Source organism: Pavona decussata, unplaced genomic scaffold (genome assembly GCF_977016875.1).
Source record: "Pavona decussata unplaced genomic scaffold, jaPavDecu1.1 SCAFFOLD_181, whole genome shotgun sequence".
In the NCBI taxonomy this organism is placed as follows: domain Eukaryota; kingdom Metazoa; phylum Cnidaria; class Anthozoa; order Scleractinia; family Agariciidae; genus Pavona; species Pavona decussata.
In genome coordinates this window covers 909,396-929,921 of record NW_028145591.1, presented here as the reverse complement: position 1 = coordinate 929,921, position 20,526 = coordinate 909,396, and the positions used below count along the sequence as shown (strand labels likewise).

The 20,526-nt window shown below is 39.1% G+C and overlaps 3 pseudogenes across 1 annotated transcript in view; 1 reads left to right on the top strand and 2 right to left on the bottom strand.

Moving 5' to 3' along the window:
- Positions 1-678: 678 nt before the first annotated feature.
- LOC146463076 (uncharacterized) lies at positions 679-2,893 on the bottom strand (annotated as a pseudogene).
- Positions 2,894-2,910: 17 nt separating this feature from the next.
- Positions 2,911-5,056, top strand: LOC146463075 (uncharacterized; annotated as a pseudogene).
- A 4-nt stretch (positions 5,057-5,060) lies between these two features.
- LOC146463073 (dedicator of cytokinesis protein 7-like) overlaps positions 5,061-20,526 on the bottom strand; it is a 44,656-nt pseudogene continuing 29,190 nt past the window's right edge. Inside the window, exons 23-41 of the transcript XR_014857005.1 lie at positions 20,085-20,209; positions 19,087-19,286; positions 18,115-18,202; positions 17,408-17,504; positions 16,898-17,036; positions 16,027-16,193; positions 15,525-15,609; positions 14,546-14,633; positions 13,952-14,020; positions 13,678-13,721; positions 12,912-12,975; positions 10,996-11,268; positions 10,646-10,781; positions 9,589-9,768; positions 8,845-8,993; positions 8,350-8,493; positions 7,688-7,812; positions 6,585-6,740; positions 5,061-5,265 (exon numbers count right to left, since the gene is read on the bottom strand). The product of XR_014857005.1 is annotated as a dedicator of cytokinesis protein 7-like (transcript). The remainder of the gene's footprint in view (positions 5,266-6,584; positions 6,741-7,687; positions 7,813-8,349; positions 8,494-8,844; positions 8,994-9,588; positions 9,769-10,645; positions 10,782-10,995; positions 11,269-12,911; positions 12,976-13,677; positions 13,722-13,951; positions 14,021-14,545; positions 14,634-15,524; positions 15,610-16,026; positions 16,194-16,897; positions 17,037-17,407; positions 17,505-18,114; positions 18,203-19,086; positions 19,287-20,084; positions 20,210-20,526) is intronic.

Sequence of the window (20,526 nt, the reverse complement as noted above, 5' to 3'; positions counted from 1 at the left end):
TTGAAGACAGATGCTCCTCAAACCCATCCACAAAAGAACTCCTGGACGCATTCGATGACATCGTTCGCTTTAACGGTTACCCAGAGAATAGTATAGAGCAAACTAAATGCCCACAAAATCTTCAACACAACTCTCAGCCTACCGGCACGGAGTGGTCGTACCTTAAGATCCCTTACATTTTTGAGCGACTCAATCACAAGATCACTAACATTTTTAGAAAGGAAAACATCCCAGTACGCGTTGCCCACAAGTCCTACACGCTCAGACAAGCCCTATCTGACACCTCCACGGAGCGCAAATGTACCAGAGACAAATGCCCCATCGCTAACACCGGATTGTGTTTACGAAGAAATGCAGTGTAACAGCTCACGTGCAACAGCTGTGATCAACATTACATTGGTAGCACAACACGCTTCATCCATGACCCCGTAAGAGAACATCTCCGTAACAATAGCTCCTCCGTGAAAAAACACATCTCTTCCTGCCAGAACAACGACCATAAAGGCATTAACATCAAAATTATTATGAGCGAAAACGATCCCGCTAATCTACACCTCTACGAAGCATTTTATATCAGAAAATACAAGCCGACACTCAATTCCTGAGAGGAATGTACTGAATTTGCGGAACTGCTATTTTAATATTTAATTTTAGACACTACAATCCATCATCAGAACCTTGTATAACGCTCGCAGTTTATTTCTATAGCTTTCACACATACGTCACATTTTTTACACATTTCACCCTTCACCCTACACTCTCTTTGTATATATATATATAGCGCGCGCGGAATATTTCCTCATCCCTGATGATGCCGTTGATCGGCGAAAGCTCGGATTTTAGTTTTTAGTTTTTAAACAGCAGTGTAAGGCCTCAATTGAACAGTTTTTATATATTTTGAACCATGCTGCTGAAGGACAACATGAACAGAATACTATCCTCTCAGTTTCAAGGCGGCCAAGGTTTTTTTTCCTGTTTTGGCGCATTCTTCAGGAGTACGTTACAATTCTTGAATCCAGAAATGTAAGATCAGAATAGTTTCGACGACTTCATATTGTCATTGTCAAATGAGTAAAAATGGAAATAACGGAAACGCATATTTATAGGTATTGAAAGTGAGAAAATAAATTAGCATGAAAACATTCAGGTAAAGAGTTTCGCGCGAATGGAATCTGCTTGCGTGTTCAGTTTCGGTCTTTTGTTCTTGATCCACAGCATTTCGTAGACCAAACATTCAAATTTGTCACGGCATTTCTTTATGACCTTAAAGTTCTTAATTAAGTTGTTAGGTGTTAAACCATGTGCGTCCCTGAGGTGTTTTCCGATCACAGAATGTTTATGCTCCTCAACGCGTTGATGTAGGTGGCGGCAAGTGTACCCAATATAATTTGTATCACACAAATCACATGTGAATTCGTATACTACACTTTGCTGATTGATCAGGGGAGGCTTTTCTTCTGTGACTCTCAGATGATCAGCGATCTTTTTGCTCGTGAACACCGGCTGTAGTTCTTGATTAATTTTAGTTCCGAGGTCGCCAAGTTGCCTGCGAACCACGTCCGCCGATTTCTGATCTTTAAATGGCAACGTAATCCGAACAGGGCGGTCAGAAGGTGTTTGAACTGGGTCTATAGGATGCTGGAGGCGATTGATAGCTGAGTCGATGAGTTTTTCGGGATATTTTAATTCTAAAAATATCCCTTTTAAGGTCTTGCATTCCTGCCAAAGGAAGTCTTGTGTAGACGATAAGCGTTTTGCGCAGTCTAGCATTGTTCTTAGAAGTGACCGTTTGTACCGGCTGTCAACATGGCTTTAGTAATGTAGGAGGAGCCCTTTATTTGTTTGCTTTCTGTAAACACAGGTTTCAAGGCTGCCGTCGGTTTTGATGATTTCCAAGCCAATGAATGGTAATCGATCGTTGGTTGCTACTTCCATCGTAAATTGAATGGAGGAATGGGCTTCGTTAAGACATGTAAGCAAATCGGTGGCATCGGAGAGGTCGCGTACCAGAGGCAGCGTGTCGTCCATGTATCTCTTGTAGAAGCTCGGAAGCTTGTTCTCACTCGCTAGTTTCTCTTCAACTGAACACATGAACACGTTTGCCATAAGTGGACCTAATGATGATCCCATCGCGACCCCATCGACCTGTTCGTACAAGTTTCCATTGAATTGAAATAGTTGGTTTTTTTGTGGCAAGACTTAGCAGCTCGATCAGGTCGTCTTTGCTGATGTTCATGTTGTAGGTCTTGTTGAACCAATTATCTTTGAAGGCTTTATCGGCTAGAATATGGATGGTTTCGTCCAGAGGAACATTTGTGAAGAGAGCGGTGACATCATAGGAGACAAGAAAAACATTTCCGTCGAGTTTGAAGTGTTTGATTTCTTCGGCAAAATTGAAAACATCAGAGATTGTATACTCGTTAGTCGACAAAGGTTTCAGCTTTTCATCTAGCCATCTCGAGAGCGCATAGTTGTACATTCCAGTTGCTGAGAGGATCGGCCGCATTGCAAGTGTTGTTTTGTGCGTTTTGGGAAGGCCATATAAGTGGGCCAGGCGAGATCCCTTCTTACAGAGAGAGTCTCCCATCTCTTTCGGCAGAATTTTACGCACGACTGATTCAAGATGTTTTTCTTTTGCCAGAAGCGGATGATAATATTTAGGAGGTCTTCCTCTTGTGGTTGGCTTTTGTTGGCTAACGGGTCGGAATTTTGTCACATCGTTGATAGATGCCTCACTCAACAATCGAATGTACTCCAACTTGTCCATAACGACAACGCCTGAGCCCTTATCTGGCTTGGTAATCACTATGTCATCTCGTTTCTTCAGCTTTTGGATTGATCGTACAAGAGGCTTCGGTGGTTTAGGGCCTTTTCTCTTGATGTAATTCAGAGCGATTGCAGACCGCGACAGAGAACAAGTTTGTCAAAGAAAGAAAGATTGTAAGAAGAAATGTTCTGAATGTGTTCATCTACGTCCACATCCCTGTAGAGTAGCCGGGCAATTTTTGATGAGTGGTCGTCTGCCATTTTCTGATAGGCTTGCTTGCGTAGCATCGCGATCGTCTTCAGAATACACAAGAAGCGGAAAGTGGAACATTTCTGACGAATTTCGCTGTAGATTTCTCTGATCTCTTTCTTAAGGATGTTGTTCTGCTGTGATTTGTGACGAAGCTCTTCCACGATGACATTACTGGCAAATTGTTCGGAGGATTGTGTCCACTTTTTAGACCTCGTCTCGTCGATCTTGGCAAACGTAGGTGTGAGACCGAAACTTTGGCAAAGACGGAGGAATTCAATGGCTCCATCACACTTGATTTGTTTGATGCTTAACTTTTCAAGTCGCCTGAACAAGTCAAGCTCTTTGCATCGTTTTAAACTTCTGATGAGAAACGATTTTGAGAAACATTTTAACAAGAAAATTAATGACAATAAAATAACATGACGTTTCGACAACTTCATATCGTCATTGATGACCCGTTAGCCAACAAAAGCCAACCACAAGAGGAAGACCTCCTAAATATTATCATCCGCTTCTGGCAAAAGAAAAACATCTTGAATCAGTCGTGCGTAAAATTCTGCCGAAAGAGATGGCAGACTCTGTCTGTAAGAAGGGATCTCGCCTGGCCCACTTATATGGCCTTCCCAAAACGCACAAAACAACACTTGCAATGCGGCCGATCCTCTCAGCAACTGGAACGTACAACTATGCGCTCGCGAGATGGCTAGATGAAAAGCTGAAACCTTTGTCGACTAACGAGTATACAATCTCTGATGTTTTCAATTTTGCCGAAGAAATCAAACACCTCAAACTCGACGAAAATGTTTTTCTTGTCTCCTATGATGTCACCGCTCTCTTCACAAATGTTCCTCTGGACGAAACCATCCATATTCTAGCCGATAAAGCCTTCAAAGATAATTGGTTCAACAAGACCTACAACATGAACATCAGCAAAGACGACCTGATCGAGCTGCTAAGTCTTGCCACAAAAAAAACCAACTATTTCAATTCAATGGAAACTTGTACGAACAGGTCGATGGGGTCGCGATGGGATCACCATTAGGTCCACTTATGGCAAACGTGTTCATGTGTTCAGTTGAAGAGAAACTAGCGAGTGAGAACAAGCTTCCGAGCTTCTGAAAGAGATACGTGGACGACACGCTGGCTCTGGTACGCGACCTCTCCGGTGCCACCGATTTGCTTACATGTCTTAAAGAAGCCCATCCCTCCATTCAATTTACAATGGAAGTAGCAACCAACGATCGATTACCATTCATTGGCTTGGAAATCATCAAAACCGACGGCAGCCTTGAAACCTGTGTTTACAGAAAGCAAACAAATAAAGGGCTCCTCCTACATTACCAAAGCCATGTTGACAGCCGGTACAAACGGTCACTTCTAAGAACAATGCTAGACTGCGCAAAACGCTTATCGTCTACACAAGACTTCCTTTGGCAGGAATGGAAGACCTTAAAAGGGATATTTTTGAAATTAAAATATCCCGAAAAACTCATCGACTCAGCTATCAATCGCCTCCAGCATCCTATAGACCCAGTTCAAACACCTTCTGACCGCCCTGTTTGGATTACGTTGCCATTTAAAGATCAGAAATTGGCGGACGTGGTTCGCAGGCAACTTGGCAACCTCGGAACTAAAATTAATCAAGAACTACAGCCGGTGTTCACGAGCAAAAAGATCGCTGATCATCTGAGAGTCACAGAAGAAAAGCCTCCCCTGATCAATCAGCAAAGTGTAGTATACGAATTCACATGTGATTTGTGTGATACAAATTATATTGGGTACACTTGCCGCCACCTACATCAACGTGTTGAGGAGCATAAACATTCTGTGATCGGAAAACACCTCAGGGACGCACATGGTTTAACACCTAACAACTTAATTAAGAACTTTAAGGTCATAAAGAAATGCCGTGACAAATTTGAATGTTTGGTCTACGAAATGCTGTGGATCAAGAACAAAAGACCGAAACTGAACACGCAAGCGGATTCCATTTGCGCGAAACTCACTAATATATTTTCTCACTTTCAATACCTATAAATATGCGTTTCCGTTATTTCCATTTTTACTCATTTGACAATGACGATATGAAGTCGTCGAAACGTCATGTTATTTTATTGTCGTTAATTTTCTTGTTAAAATGTTTCTCAAAATCGTTTCTCATCAGAATAGTTTCCTTTGCTTTTTAAGCTACACTGTGTCCTGTATTGAAACTCATTGAGATTTTCCTTAATAAAGCAGATCCTTCGCTGAAACAGTAACAACAAAACAACAAAAAGTTACCATAAGCCCTATAATTATCTCAACACAAAATGTGCATGTTGCTAAGTACGTCTTCTAGACAGTTGGCCGTCGGAGGAACTTACCCTATGCAAAAAAGAGCGCAACATTGCTAGCATTCCCTTTCTTGATAGCCTAGAGGGAGAAGGAATCACTTTGAGGAGCAAAACACACTCGACGAGGCCCGAGTTCTTTCTCGAGATTTCTTTCTCCTTTGTTTCTTAAGCTCACTGTCCAGACCGTCAAGCAAGGCAATAGCTACGAAAAGAGCACCTGATCACAGATGGCACCACTCCCAACTGTGGCCAAGCTCAGAACTAAAAATTCTTGCATTTCTCTTCGATAAACGGTCATAGTAGCACATGTTCAGGGAAGTACTGCCCAATAGCTCTCATGGGTACACTTCAGGCCCCAGTTGTTCAAAGCGTGGATAATTTTATCTACTGGATACTTTGCTATCCGGCCGATAAATGTGTGCAACCTTTTCCCCGATAGCCCTACACTTTGTGAATAAAGTATAAGCATACGTCAAATTCAAATATGGGATTGTGTGTAAAAGTTGCCAAAAGGGTTGGTTGGAGTAAGTTTGCTCCTCTGGATAGCGACTTATCCAGTGGATAAAGTTATCTGCTCTTTGAACAACGGTGGCCAGAATTGAATCCAACTAAAAAATAGAACCACATGGTGCAGCGCATAAAATAATAAACAGCTGCTCAATAGCACTCGTTTGAATGGTTAGAACCACTTTGTAGGACGTAAGACATTATCACAGGAAAGTACTGCTTATAAAAATCAAAGAAATATTTTTGCTTGTCTGTGATTGGTCGAAATCCGTCACGTGAGGCAATATGTCCCCACTTAAATTGGCAATACAAGATGATATTCCCCCGCTTTTAAAAGTTAGAGTTACTTCAGTGCAACAAAGCTGTTGGAACAGATGAGGAGAGCAAACTCGTCTAAAGTGTTTCTGGAAAACTCCAAAACGTTAGTGCAGTGGTTCAAGAGGTTCGTTATCTAAACATCAAGACTGAAAACCACTGAACAAATAAGAACTCTAATACCCAAAAGTACACCCAATGCGCTTTCAGCTAAAATATTTGAAGGATAATAAACACAGTAGCTCTCATATGGTATTGAAAATTAAAACTTTTGCGTAATTCTTTCGCTTTGGAAAAACTGTTTGCTTCTCGGAACAGATAATGTGCGGGGACAAATGCATGTGAAATCTTCGTGCCAAATAAAGGTTGCTTTTTAGTCCCCGTTTCAATGGGAGAAAACAATACTGCACTTTTGTCTCATGGATCCTCGCAGAGTGCCAAACTTGTTCTTAAGGAGAGGTTCAAGCTGTTCTGTTAATTTTGTGTAATTCCTTTCCAACTCTTTCTGATAGGCACGCTGATCAACAGTAATCAGATGTTTGTTCTTCTGCAGTGCATCTCCGCATCTGAAATGAACGACCAACAAAAGTACACTAAGAGAACATTTTGGATTAAGAGTAATTAGGTGATACACTTGGATGTGTGTTTGGACTGCTTTCATCAAGGACGGTAGCTCCTACCCAAAGGTATTATTGCGGGGAAAGCTTAGTCACAAACTTACAAAGGGCTATTGGAACCCAAAAGAGAAATTTGGGGGGAACCACGCCATATGTAACGTTTAGCCGGAATAAGCCTCGGTTACCCCAATTTTCGTTTTGGACTCCACTAGCCCTTGTTGAACTCTGTTTTCCCAGAGAAGTCATAAACCACACAAAAAGAGTTAATATAAAGAGGCACCATCCTCAAATAGCTCAAGTTTGTCAGACTATCCAGTGATGCGCAGAAGGAACGCACAATAACAAGTGGAGGTACCAGTTCAATAGTAATTTTTCCATGTCTTTTCTTAAGCGTATAACATGTTTGACAAATGCTCATTCATCAAACAACTGCGATTCTGTTAATGACGTTATTGCTAAAAAAAAGTTAGCGAGATTCCGAGAGACCAGCTGTCATTTCTCGCCAATAGTTTGTCAACATGTTACCACGTTTGATGTTTTTCGGTGTCCGCACAACAGAATTCTCAACACGTGCTTGCAAACTATTATTTGTGTTTGAAACACCCTTATTATTTCAACAATAAGTGTATGTGCTCAGTATGTATGTAGATGTCTACATTTGAAATGTAAATAAACAAGACTAGTGTCTAACTAGAAAACTATATGGTTAACTTAGGCACTACGACAATAAAAATAAATACCTATAAAACTTTAAATTAACTAAATAAATTATATACATATATAACATTAATATGGTGTAAGGAAATGTGAAATAACTTCCCAATTATCGTTTATAAACTTGGCTCAAATCATGGACCCCAATGCAACAAACTGCCTATGTGTAGAGTAATATTAACCTTTTGACAAACTCTTTGAAGCAGAGCCTCAGTCTGTGATGGTGTCTGGTGAACATCTGAGATTCGCCTTCTCCGTTAGAATCCTGACTGTGACAAAGAAACACCAGAGCTATCTCCAATGGACCCTGCCGCCGAGAAACAATCAAATATTGCAACCAGTCCATAAATTGACACTATTAACATGTTACCAATTGTCTTAATTCTTGCAAACATGCTGGACATCATTGGTACTGACAATGAAGTGCTATTAGGATAGGGAAATGCTATGTAAGACAAATCGGCAATTGCAACTGTGACAACTGTGACATGTTAGATGGGGGGGGGGGGGGGGTGGAGTTTCAAAAGCAACCTAAAGAGAACAAAGACTATAAATATTTAAGGTAAATTAACCGTCAGCAAGGTGAAGGCCTGAGTGGGACTCAGGATGAGAGGGGGAGCGGGTAGCCATAGAGAACGACCACGAACAGTAAGATCAAGGAAGCGGGTAACGGCTGGGAAGCCGGGACAAAATGACTCCGAAAATAGTAGCCTGCAGGAATATGTACCATGCATGAGTGTGCGACAGCGAAACGAGCTACTAAACTTCTGAGTAAATGAGTAAATAAACGTTGAGGTGAAAAAGAAAAGTAAATTCACCCTTACAGAGTGAACAAGTAACACACCTGGTTAACTGTAGTACCAATAGAGCCCTGTAGTACCATCTGTAGCATCTCAGGATCAGGAGGCTCCTGTTGTACTGCACTCAGAAGCTCTTTGGTTCGTAACTCCATATCTTCGATGGCAACTTCAATTGGACTAAGCACAATCTACAAAGCATAAAACAAGCGATGTAGAGCAGTTGAGTTTGAGAACAAGAGAGGAGAAGAGGCATGACTGAGTTGCTTACCGAGAAGACCGACACAAAGCCAGTTTAGCCAGAAAACTGACAAGCACACATCTGATAAGTTAATATGCAAACTATGTCAAAGGGTGATAAATGTTAACAGCTCTGATCCAACCACAATGACGAACATTAGGCCTCGCTGTAAAACATTTCTCGTCAGCGGAGTCATGAACCCATTCCTCATTCCCACAGAATATCATTGTTCAGTTCCCCCCTCCCCCCCCCCCCTCAACCACTACTGTCTGCCATGAAAAACAAGTTAGCAACTACTGACCTGTTCACGATGTACAACATTGACTCGGGTCTTGACATAAGGGAATGAATTGGCAGCTGCTGTCAAGATGGTCTTTCTCTTGTACTGGGTTACTAACTCGCTATGCACCTTACCGCTTGGTGTGAATGGTGTTTCATACACGAATCTCCCTAGCAATACAACAACAACATATTTCATTTCATCAGAACATAAATTTTTTAACTTATCACAGCTGTCATCAAATTTAGACAGTAACGAAAGGGAAGTATAGGGAGTACAGGAAACAAGCAAATTAAATTTGGCCAAAGATTGACTAAGATGCAGTCTAAGTGACTTAAATTAACAAATTAAACATTGATGAAGATACGACAGTGTAGCACTCACTTTCTCCATATCCGCAGTGGGTTTGGAGACAACTGTCAGACTTTTACAATTCGCATGTTGCATTCTCACAACTCGCATGCCGGAGAGCACCTACAAGCGTCCATACTAATGTTGCAGGGATTGACTGAAAGCTAATCACACAGTAGCCTCTACACAGCTGGCCACTCTCTGAACAAAAATTGGTTGAGAAGAGCGGAACATTGAGCACAGGCTAAGCACACAGGCAAAAATTTAATTAATATTTCACCACTGCATAAGAAACGCACAAATTCAGTGCACTCGCTCCATTACCTAACAGCAAGTTAGCATAATTTCTACACTAGAACAATGCTACTATAACCTATCCCGTTAAGTACCTGGTGCAGAATAAAAAGAACATACTTAAGTTGAAATTCTTGTCAAAGTATGTAATACGGTCCTTCAGTTCATATTCGTCGAAGTAAGGATCCACAAATGTTAGCTGAATATACGCTTTATCTGGATCAAGCTTGTCCTGTTCAACAGCATTGGAATCTTTTATCACTTCAATGACATCTGGTCCAAACTTTTCTCCGTAAAAAGTTACAAGGATAAGCGAAAAGGCAATGGAACAATTTCATTCCCAACCGTACTCCAAATGTTGCAAAAACAAACAGCAGCGTTTAACTCGTGCTTCCTACACAGAATGAAAAGTCAGAACCACCTTAAACAGCATAGGTGCTGTTATACCACATACATCACATGTGTAATGAGAATCTATGAGAATTTAAACTGGTTTGACTGTCATCTGTGAGATGCAAGCATCAGGTCTGAACGCCAGGGAATAAGAGTAGACCAGCGGTTAGTTAAATTCTGGATGCCCCAAGTTGAAATCTCGCCCTGACCACTAGCTGAATAGGCCATTTCCGAGTTGCTGTAAGCCTCATTATGAAAGGGAGGCTAAGTGCAAAAGCTTTTCATGTGAAACTGATTATTTTTGTTTGCATATGGATGACAACTAATTTTTATAACAAAAACTTTGCACTTAGCCTCGCTTTCATAATGAGGTTCACAGCAACTCGGAAATGGCCTATTGTTTCATGGCAAACACGTGTTCAACTCTTCAGTCACGCTTGGGAATAGTTGTCAAACGGCCAACGTGATATTTGCATTTGTGTTTTCTTGAGAAAAGGAGTACGTAGATTAGAATTGTACAAAATAATTCTGGCCTTTGATGATTACCCAAACTACTCCATTTTACTGAGAAACTGGAAACAGCGGGCGGCAAATATAGGATAAACATGTTCACATGGTCATTTCTGCAATTTGCCGTTTATCGTAAACAAAATTCTAAATCTTTCTATTACGTTTTTCTTGGAATAATTTAAGGATTTACTGGCAATTGAGTCACTCCAAAAAGTATTTTTGGTAGACTCTTGTTTTGTTTTTTCTTAAGTTCTTGTTAAGGACTGTCAACAAACCTGCAAACGATGTGAAATTTCTGGCAGCTTTGTGATGGCCGGTTCTTTGTAAATGTACTCTTCACCATCCAAGTCGCCAAATTTTGATCCGTAAAATCCAACTCTGAAATATGTCCCTAACATGCGCTTTCCTTCCTATGAAGTCACACAAAAACAGTCTACATCAATAAAATACTTTACATGGAGGGAAGAATCTCCTGGCTTGCAGTGGTCTAAGGAACTTCAATAGTTGCATCACATTCAAAATAAAAGGTACGCAAATGTATAAATTGTGTGCTGGGGGTGGAGTGGGATGGGGAGGACCACTGCGGAGGAGAGGGTATAGGTCAGATGAATTAGAATCCCTTACCGTTTGTATAATCTTACTGAAGGCTTCTGAAAGTTTCTGATGAACGTGTGTTAGCTTTTTGTAGTTACGTCTGGCCTCTAGTGTAGGTATCAGTAGTTTGTAGACTTCATTTACACACTCAAACAGCTGAGCACGGAAAAATGTAGTGGCAGCCTTTTCCAGAAGGGACACCAAGCCATTTTCACAAAAGTACTTTCCGGTACAAATACCCTCCTCATCCTTAAAGAAAATTATACGAAATGTACACATGGCTGCTTCAACATGGTTATTAACCTACCAAACAGAGTAAAGAAGAACAAATCAACTCTCGTCACTCAAAACCAATGCATGCAAGACTCACTCACGATGCCATTTTCATATCTTGAATTTTTCAAACTTGTCTTGAAATATCAGTTCAGAATGACGAAGGAGAGGAAGTTTCATGATTGGCACTTCTTACTTGTTTAAACCTGTTCTCTCCTGTCCTGTTGTTTTACTAAACAAGAAACTTTGTTCCATAACTTGGACCTGACAAAAACCAGTTGAGGCCTACCTTGGGACTCATTTTAGCCCTTAGGTGCGTTAGAGCCCGTAAAATTAAGGCCATTTTGGCCCTTAGTTAGTGAAGCCAAATTAGATCCCAAAATAGTATTGTTTTTATCGTAGGGGAGTAGGGGAAGCTTTAAGTGCTTTAACCCTTTCACTCCCATGGGAGTTGTCGTATTTTTGTAAAACGGCAACTGTGAACCCCTACACCAACTGTAATACACCAATTAAAAGGTTTTATCTGGGGCATTGTATAAATCATTCCAGCTAAGACAAAGGAAGTAACAGAAAAGAATGAAAAGTGTTTAAAACAAGAAAATATAAACCTTAAAATACATCTCACTTCTTGTATACACTGGGTATACCCCTAAACTATAGCTTAATTTGCAGATCTCAGCACATAGTTTCTTGTCAAATGGTGACTTGGTCTTAAAAGTGTAAGAGGAAAAAGTTAAAAAAAAATGGAGGGGTGGTTAATCATGTCTTATGTAGGAGGGGGCTAAGATTGTATGCTTCCATTGTGCAGATCTCTCCAAGATCTGTTTGGTGTCCAAATTTGATGCAAATTGACCCAATATTGGGCACGCAATGACTTCTTGTGCCATATGGCACTCTTGGGAGTGAGAGGGTTAAGTCGCTTTATTATTCAGGAACTTGAGTTCCTAATGGATGATAACGGCAAATAAATAGATAAAATAATAATAATAATAATAATAATAATAATAATAATAATAATAACAATAATAATAATAATAATTTTTTTTTTAATTTAATGCAAATTCTTTATTAAAATATTCCACACAAATTGCTATTTACAAGTTAAAAGTATAAAAAAAAAGAGCTATTAAAAACCTATTCACATTTCTTTTCGATTAAAAAAAGATAACATTTTTAAGCAACAATGTTTTTGTAAAGAAAAAGAAAAAAAGAACAAATGTCATGACGTTTTTTTAAAAAAAATCAAATTCGGCATTTTAAAATCGGTCTACTTGATAAAAAGAAAAAAAAAATAAATAAATAAACAAAATACGCATCTCTCAAATGGCCCCTTCTGCAGTTTCAATGTCAATGTCCGCGTTCTTGATGTCACGTTGCATTCTTCGTAGTGTCCTAGAACCTCTAAGACAGACGAGTGCAGATCTTAACAGTGCAAAGGAAATTCGGCTCCTGATCCATGACATGGTTTTAGCATATTGCTCCCCTTTCTTGATAGCAATCAGCTCCGCTAATCGACTATGGTATCTCAATAATAATAATAATAATAATAATAATAATAATAATAATAATAATAATAATAATAATAATAATAATAATAATAATAATAATAAAACAATCCTACGTGCTTCGGTCGCACTGCTGACTTTACGACTATCAGTCAGCAAAAACTGTACCTCGCCATGCTTGGCAGCCATGTTGTATAGCCAAGTGAGTCGTAAATCCGGCGAGTTTTGATATCTGCAAGGTATAAACATCATTTAGAAAACATAAGTAACGTTCCAAAATCACGACTCAAAACAGCAGCGCATCCCAGCTTCATTAACACTCTTAAAGATTTCATCCAAAGCAAGCACACTCAATGTTAAGGCGCTTTCCAATTGTCAGGTCTGGATGGCCGGAGCGGTCAGTTTGCAGAAGGACTGCTTACATGCCACTTCTTTGAATTACACGGTGCATGCTATTTTCGGAATGTATCATTTTGAAGAATGTTTCGAGCCAGTCCTTCACAAATGACACATTTTATTAACAGACTGGCCAGCCCTATCAGGTCTGATGACAAAAATGGAAAGCGTCTGTAGAATGACCTTAATTGTACAGCATTACAATAAATAAATAAATAAATAAAGCAGTTTCAAAAACCTCCTTTCAATGGTCAGACATAAGGATTTTGTCGTACAATTAAAACTTAGAACTACCTTGTACAGCAAAACAAACAGCACCACTGGAGAGTACTTACCTCAGTTCCTCAACGAGCAGGTAAGCTTATCAAGCGGATAAGTCGCCAAAAAACGAAGAAAATGTACTCCAACTAATGCATTTTATCCACTGGATAAAGTGGTCTACTCCTTGAACAACTGAGGACAGTTCCAAACAAGAATGGTTGGGGTAGGGAGGGTGAAGCACATAAATGAGTACATACTGCACACCCAGGATACCCACCCTTTGGCAATCCTGTACATCAGATCAATCAACATTTCTGGATCCTGCATAAATACAAAAGTTGAAAAAGAGTACCACTTAATATCCCTATATAATTTAATTTAATTTAATTCTATTCGACTTGATTTAACTCTATTCCATTAAATTACATTATTCAACTTGATTTAAATCTATTCAATTCAATTTTTCTATCCTCAAGATAAAGAAAATACAACGCAAATTAAACTTGTTATTTGAGCTTATTTCTAATAGCAACACAACAAATAAACACTACCTCTTGATATTCCTTCATCTTGACTGTATCTGACAGAATCATGTGAAGGTTGAACACCAACTCTCTGACCTGTGTGGGTCATATTCAAGATAAAACAATGCCGTTAGTTACACAAGACGGATGATTATTGCGCAACTGAATCCAACCGAAACACAACTGGCCAATACCAAATAATGGACACAAAAATATTAAGTGGCCACAGCTTACCAACTAAGCAACTTGGAAAGCACTTTTGATTTTGGTAGATATGTTTTAATCAGTTACTGACACAGGTAAACTTGGGATTCTCGCAACAGATGTCCAAACTATACCTTTCCGAGTAGTCGATTACTAGTTCGGATGCTCTACTGATGAGCTACAGGAGACTCATGTGAGCTAGTGCCATTAAAATAGATTAATAGGTTGATAAAACATGTTCACCAGTCACAGTATTCAACAAACCTAAACATAACATCACATTTCTTTCACAAATACCACTCACCAACATTCAAATTTTAGTTTTTCAAATCCTAGCAGTATGCAAGATGTTTGTCACATGAACCTATTTAAATGGCCTAGAGTTGTATAAAAACCATTCACATGTGGTTTCTGTACCTGATCCGAGAAAGTACTTGCTCTCAGCTCCTGATCAGATTCAGCATAAGTTATGATTGTCTTCAGTGAACGCCGGAGATGTTCTTCACTAAATGTAACATTAAGTCAACATTCAGTCAGCCTTCACAGACTGTAGTTTGTATAAACGCACTCGGTGATGCAGGTTTATTTTAAACAAATCATCCACGGTACGACTACAGGTTTTCATTGAATTATTTGCAAAAAATAACTGAGGAGAATTACAAAACCACAAAAATAACCAGCTCAGGCTCTGCTCTTTCATTTTGGGATATCTAAAAAGAAATAACGTCACTCAATTTATCTTATAGCGAACAATATAGTATATTTTCAAGGGGTAATTTTCCAGTTGTAACAGTGTTTCTACAAAAAGTCCCTAAAGGTTTGCGAGAACAGCAGTGGAAATGTGAAATTTGTATTTGGTTCAAAAATTTTCAGTTTAACTAGCTAGTTCAATTTTAATTTCTTCGTCTCAGATTCATTACGAAAGAGAGAGAAAAAAAAGGGGGGGGGGGTGGCAAAGAAAGATAAAATCAAACTGATTGACAAAAATCAAACTGACAAAATCAGACTGGTTGACAAAAATACACTTGAAAAAAAAAACAACCTTAAATTACAAGAGAAACAGCAGGCTATGGTTGTATTTCAACAACTCGTCACTCGAACCAACCTCTACAAATACGGAGTGCTGCTACTACAATAGACCATATTCATATTCTCGGTATTGAATTGGATCAAGCTTGCAATGGAGGCTCATGCGGGGGAATATATTAGAAACTATTTGCATGTGAAAAGATTTCCCCGCAGAAGCCTCGTGTGCAAGCTAGTTCCAGTTCAATACCGAGAATACGAATACGGTCTATTGAGCCTGTGGTCAAATATTCTTTTGTTAAACTGCCTCGTTTGCATGTCTAATGGCTCAAAACTGTAATGACAGTTATTCGATATCAAGATATAGTACAAACTAACGTGTGAAGTTCCAACAAGCGTGGACAGCGACATTGTAACCTGACCCCCCTAACCTGCATCTTGACACGAGCAAAGTTCTAAATAACATAAACAAAAGAAAGGAAACTTTAGTACAGAAAATTTAAATTTCAACAGCTCTTTACACAAACTTGGGCCCTCAAGTAAGTTTTATGCAACTAAATTCAACGATTCTGTGTTAAACCTGGGAAAAATACCTTAAGCATTTAAATTAATTAAACTCTTTTTTTTTTAATAAATACAGTTTATTTCAAGAACACGGACGCTACAAAATAACATTGGAAGAAACTCAGTGGAAGAAATGTCTGTCAAACCAACTCGTTTCTCGTTGACAGTGACGGATACAAAAGTTCGGATAACTTTATGAAGAAAGTTCAAATGTTTAACGCGACATTAGGTTGTTTTTTGCGTGAGAGGGCATGCTTTGATTCAATCAGTGATAGTTATTTCCAGTTATAATTTTACTGCAGACTTACATTTCCAATTTCAAAGTTCTGTCTCATCAGAAGATAAAGAGATGCGCTGGCCTGGGCTCGAATACTGCTGATGGCCGAGCTACAGTGGTTCAGGAGCCTGGAACACAGGTCTGCACAGAGTTCTGTGTCATCTTCAAACAGCAGTTCAGGGAACAGTTGTGATACACCTTGGAATGACATATGCACCAACATTGAAAGTTTAGTTAGTTAGTTCTCTCCGCGCCATGAGGCGCATAAGGGCACCAACATTGAGCACTCTGCTATTCAACAGTTGGTCAAGTTTGATGTTCCACGCGCTTCAGACAGAGCGGTAGCTGTAACTTTTATCTTTTGCGTTAATCTTAAACTCTATTTTATAAACAGGCCTCCACAAGCTTTGTAACATTTATCCTGTTTAAATAAAGGTCACGATCATCCATCCATTTAATATGTAACTTGTGACACAGTTGAAACAACCTGTTTTGACGTTTGGATCTTTATTAAAGAGATGCCATTATCGCATGTTCTGATTTTTAAGAGCCGGCCGGTATCACCTAACCTGTGAAAATAGGGATTGAAGATAAAGTAGGCACCCACTTATCTGGAACATTGGAGGAAAACAACAATTCATAGGAGAAAACAGAAGTTTATGATAGGAAACTCGTTCTGTTCGAGAGCTCAGATAACAAGCTCTCCAGATAATGAATAACAACCTCGTCAATGTTAAAAAGATGGGTGTCCAGAGATAATTATGGTATTATGACCCACTAATTAGTTCATAAGTAAATAAGTAAATAAATAAATAAATAAATAAATAAATAAATAAATAAATAAATAAATAAATAAATATGGTGATTTTGTGAATAAATCTGTCAACTATACAATTTCGAACTTACCTTGTACACAATGGATCTCTGTGTTGTAAACATGTTTTGTAGCACTCTTTCACTTTGGTTGCAGTTTAAACAGTGTAGCAGCACTTGGAGAATTCCACTTAGAACCACACGCAAAGAATCCGATGTTGCCACCGTCTACAGGACACAAGTAAATGAAATAACAATCACTTATTCACTGATACTGAGGTGAATAATTGTTTTAGTACATACCAAACCAGTGGATAACCAGCCCCAATGAACCACTTCAAAGAAACTCTCAAGGGCATTAAGCAGGGTAGTCTCCAGTAAAGGAGTTTTTTCTGAACCCTATATTCATGGATCCATAAACTGAGTCATGGTATGTGCCTCTATCATTTACTGAAATCTTTGGATGAAATCCTTTACTGTGCACACTAAAAAGTTGTTCATGATGGTGATGGTGCTTTTCTCCTTAAGTTAACAAAAATGTCAAAAAAGGAAAAGTGAACTTTGCTAAATGCACCAGCGAGTGATCATGAGTCACACACCTGGACCAAGTGCTCCAATGAATCAAGAACAACTGAATTCACTTCAGCTGCAAGGGCACCTTCAACCTGTGCATTCACCTCTGCCTCGGGACGAAGTCTACCAAGAAGGTAAAGGAAATACAGACTTAGGTCAGTATTACATTGTTTTATTTAATCTCTCCACGTTCAGTCTAACATGGCGGTTTACTGTTACATGATTCAGCGTGAAGATGAGTGCAAAATATTTATTCTTGTCCATTGTAATTTTATACTAACACATAAAGTCTACCCACAGCTTGCAAGCCCACACAAGCAACCAGCACACAGCTGGGTAGAATATTTATAATTTACATGTAAGGTGATTCCATTGAATAGCATAGCGCATTCTTACTGCACATAATTCCCTCCGTCATCGGTGTGCGCTTAGAGCGCACATGATGTGTTTCCTTGATGTGAAGCTCAGCCAATTAATAGATAATAATTTCCTCCTAAATGAGCATGGTGACCTATCTTGTTTTGTCTCATTGTTTTAACTTAGCTATTACCCTCTTTATGTTTAAAGATTTTTACAAAAAATTTACGACAGAAAAATGAGTTATCACCAGAGATACGAGTTTGCCCACCACTTGAGGGCATACATTAAAATACATATAGAGCTTTTTTGTTGCATATGTAGAGTTGTGTAGAATAATAACACATGCACCGTTTATGTCGGAATCAAACCCTACCTGTCTTGTTGTTCAGTTGCCTGTCTCCATTGTGTTTGATCTTTACGCCATCTTAATCTGGATTCTGTTGCTGGTGACTGACCCTTTTCTGTTTTTATCACAGTAAAGGTTGTTTATCAGGTGGAAATACTTTATTTCATTTATCTATTCTGTTCATCAATACCTTAGTGTTAAATCTTCCAGGGAAAGTAAATGTAAAGAGACAAGGCTACCGACAGGAAATTTGGAAAGGAACTCCTAACAGCACTAAATGCTAACGCCCATAAGACGTACAAGAAGAAGCCTTGTTTGGGGAGTCCACACTACATCACACAAAATTACACTGAAAGACTGCTTTGAGCCAATACCTGTGACGACTGTAATGCCTGTACAGTCCACAGCTCTAGGGCATATTTCTCCTTGGTGACAATATTACTAATCTTTTAATCACGTTAACTTTAAATTTTGACGCGGGCAAGCTAACAAAACTCTACTGACACTGCTGGCCAATTTTGAGAGTCTTGTCTTAAAAAAGTGAAGATATACTTCAGATAAGATTGAGAATTTTACAGACTTTTGTGTGTGCTGTTCTAATAAATAATAAATAACTTTAATAGTAACATCCTCGTGAGGTTTTTCAGGAACTATTTACAAACTATTTCCAATTTATAAAAGCAAAAATGACAATAAAAACTCGAAATCACAATTTATGCTGGTATTTTACTAAAATTTAAAGCTTATGAAGGAAATGTCTGCCTCAATAGTGTGTCTTTCAGGGTGCGTTTGAAAGATGCCAATGAGGCACTTTGCCAAGTTTATGAATTGACGGAACTACGTCTTCGCTATTTTATTGACATGAATCTTGGATGATTTCTCACAGTGTCATCGGCTTTTTGTTACCTGGCCTACACAAAACTGATAAATTATTCTGATAAAGGTCTATTGGATGGTGAGAAGAGGAATCAAGAGTTTAGTTCCATGATGTTACATTACCTGGCATGAGTCTGCTGTGATGCTGCATCATTTCCTTTGCAGCTCCCTTGTTTCCAAGCATCATCTCCTCTAGCTTGGCTTTCATCTCTTGTTGTGCTTTTGGCCTTGGTGCAGTTGGATACTGTGACGACTTTTGAATCTTGCCGCCATACTCAAACAGAGTAACACACAGCCGAAGAACATCCAGTAACAAGCCCAATCTAGATAAAATAGATAGCTTTAGACTTAGTGAAACAGGATTTTGCTGTACCAGTTTTCAATGTTGCTTTGTCGAAAATGTTTTATCAAAGCCACAGCAACGCGTTTACTCTTCATGGGGTTTAGAAAAAACTACTGGCTAAGTGTGGGGCACATTACTACTCTACATTTGTGTTATGGCTTGTTATGGCATTTGTGTTAGGTTAAGACCATTTAAATATGTTTTCTGTGAATTAATTTGCAGATTTAATTTAACAATATGTTACACAGTCAACTCCCTTTATTTCAGACACCCAAGGGACCGCGAGTTAGTGTCCTTAATAGCGAGAGTCCGTAATAGCGGGAATTGATTCCAGTCAAACGTCTGTAATCTATTTTTGCAAGGGATTTTAGCTACTGTCTGCATTATCGGGGGGTCCGTAATAGGGAGGTGTCTGCAAGGCGATAGTTGACTGTGATAAGTAAACGAAGAAAACATAAAAGGCATCAAATATCACCTTAAGGTTAAGGTGAAATTCAGTTTAGTAATGTTATTCTAATCACACTTTGAACACCCAACCTACAGACATGCTGAGCACCTCACCACAGAATAAATAACTGTCTCAAGATGAATTGCAAAGGAAAAGGATTGAATAAAGGAGGTTAGACTACACCAGGAGTGAAATAATGCCGAGAGACTTGGAAAAAAACCCAAAAATTACTGGGAGCTACCAAGCAAGTTAATGTGCTCAGGAAATAATCAAAAGTAAGAAACAGGCCTAGGGATACCTTAAGCTGACTCAGCCCTCAGTTAAACAGACCTTGAGGATGGCTGGTCTGCCCACCAATCCTTCAACACTTCACTGTCCACATTCTTCAGCACCCATAACAGGCACACCAGAAGGTTCCTTGTTGTCTCCAGACTTAACTGCTGTGGTTTACTCTTCTGGGGATATGCAAAAGAGAAAAGCTGTTTAACGCTTTTTTTCTCTCCACTGTTGCAGAAACTGCTCTTAACATCGCACTGTCTGCATGCTTCCTGAGCAGCAAGCAGGCTACAAACCAAATGTTAGCTTACACACATCCACGACATACGGACACATCGTTTATACAGATTTTCTTTTAAATTACCTCGCTAAATACAAACAACAGACACTTTTCAGTTCTTGTCTAGACGTAGAAAATCACATACAATGGTATCCTTATTACTAATTTCAGGCACTGAAATCTGTGCAATGCGCCCTGGCAATTAGCTACACAATA